Raw genomic sequence first — 2,081 nt, forward strand, 5'->3', positions numbered from 1 at the left:
CCTCCTAGATGCGCCGCGCCAGAGGAAAAATGCACAGTGGCAGGAGGCCCTGTGCGCCGCAACCTCCCAATGCGTCACTCCTTCTCCCAATGTGCCGCGTGCTCTGTTTCAACACAATTTCGGCTCTCCAAACTCTGTTCCACTTTCCCACAATCTTCTTCATGATTTCTTTGGCTTCTTGTAGACTTTTGCTATGCAAATGAATCACAAAAATGTCTTTCATGCCATAGACTTTGATTTTGATTTGGCAAACCCATTTTTGTAATTAGCATCCTCTGCAACAGATCCATCAGTATTAACAAGTGCCATGAGACGCCGAAAAGAACCTTGTCTCTGAATAAGCTTAAACATACCCTTTGAGCTAATTGAATTTGCAGCATAGACATTGTGATACTCTTCATATACTACCTTTATTGTATTTGTCACTGGATCATAGAGGTGTTCGCCTATACCTCTTCTGCGTAAATAGCTAAATATTGTAGCATGTATAGAGGCAACACTTTTATCCACATTAGTATTATTGACCTTTGGAACTCTATGTTTGCCAGCTCGTTTACGCAGGTAATCCTGAATCGCCCAGATATTACAAATGTACTTAACATACTTGTTCTTTGCAGGATCTAAGGTCATATACTTCGCAAGGAATTGCAAAACGCTCTAAATGCTTCTCTTCATTTGCAATGTATAATTGATGGATGTCTTTTCGTGAGCCCCATCACAAAGTTTAGACTCAAATGCACACCTTCAACCACAACAAATTCCTTCCTTTTTTCCCACGCACTGATCAATCTGTCAAGACTTTCAATCACCATCTCACTTTGTGCCTTGTACCCCTCAATAGCCATAGTTTTGCGTTCAACTGTATCTGGAACAATATTAGCATAAAATCCTTCCTTCTCAAGATTGTCCGATTTGAATTGATCATCTCCCAGACTCTCATCTGGCAAATGATACTTAGTTGACCAGCTGTCTTTGAAGATATCCTAGGCTTTCTGCTGATGGACTGTCTGTTTGGAGGCCGCTCTACGAATTTTTTAGCTTTATTTTTAGCTTTTGCTTCTGCCACAGCAACCGGATCTAAACACTCACCAGCATGATATTTTGAGGTCCATGATAAAGGGTTTTCCTTTTCATCCACAAAACTCCTCATCACATGGCGTATTGAGTTAGTAGAAACAACAGTTGTATTGCTAAGTCTGCTAGCTAATAACGAAGATAATGTCGACTTGCAACGTCCACCTTCGGAGGCACAACTGACTTTGCTCGTCCCTTTTTAACATTGCTTTTCCATTCTCTCTTTAAAAACTAGAAATAGTTGAGCCTCTTCCACACCTTTTGTTCAGCATTTTCTCGAATCGCTCATGTGTTGATGAAGATGATTTCGGCGTCCTCTGGTGTATCTACAACTTCTGTATACCCAGCACTTTTCATGACTGTCAAATTCGTGCAAGTTCTGAGTGATTTGGAGCAAAGGTTAGCAGTTTCGGGCCTTTTAACTGTATGCGCCGTGCCTCACCAGTGCGCCGCACCCGTGTAAAGTAACACTGCGTGTTTGCTCCCAGTGCGCGCACCTCCCCAGTGCGCCGCGCAGTTGATTTCAACACACATTTCGGCCTTAGACAATGTCTTCGCTCCTCCACCATTGAACATCGACTTATTTGATGTCTCTTGAGTGAAAATGAATTGATAGATGTGGAAATATCTTATGTATACAAGGACTTTGATTTGAAAACCTTTGAACAATCCCACTGTTAGTGTTGCAGACTTTGGCACTTTCATACAAACTCTGTTTTTCTTGTTTCCACTTGATTTTTTGACTGAAATGATGAAACTCTTTGTCTGTTCTGCAGCGATTGGCTGACATTGGATTTGGAAAAGGTGACCAGGGCTGCGCCTGAAGAATTTCATAACTAAAAACTTCGAAAAATTACATATTTAAAAACAAATTTGATGTTTTCTTCTTTAAAACAGAGTTTTGAAGAAGAATCGTTCTCAAGCATTATTGACGATGGGATTTTGCAATGGAAACTGATTCGGAACCTCCCTCTGGCCTGCTGGCTTTATTGGACACTTTGAGGACT

The 2,081-nt window shown here is 41.2% G+C and overlaps 1 pseudogene; it reads right to left on the bottom strand.

The window, feature by feature from the left end:
* Nucleotides 1-219: 219 nt before the first annotated feature.
* Nucleotides 220-1,608, bottom strand: LOC149153322 (P-loop NTPase domain-containing protein LPA1 homolog 2 pseudogene; annotated as a pseudogene).
* Nucleotides 1,609-2,081: the final 473 nt, after the last annotated feature.

This window comes from Pinus tabuliformis, chromosome 9 (assembly GCF_031772625.1).
Source record: "Pinus tabuliformis cultivar Carrire ecotype Pingquan chromosome 9, CPIR1, whole genome shotgun sequence".
In the NCBI taxonomy this organism is placed as follows: domain Eukaryota; kingdom Viridiplantae; phylum Streptophyta; class Pinopsida; order Pinales; family Pinaceae; genus Pinus; species Pinus tabuliformis.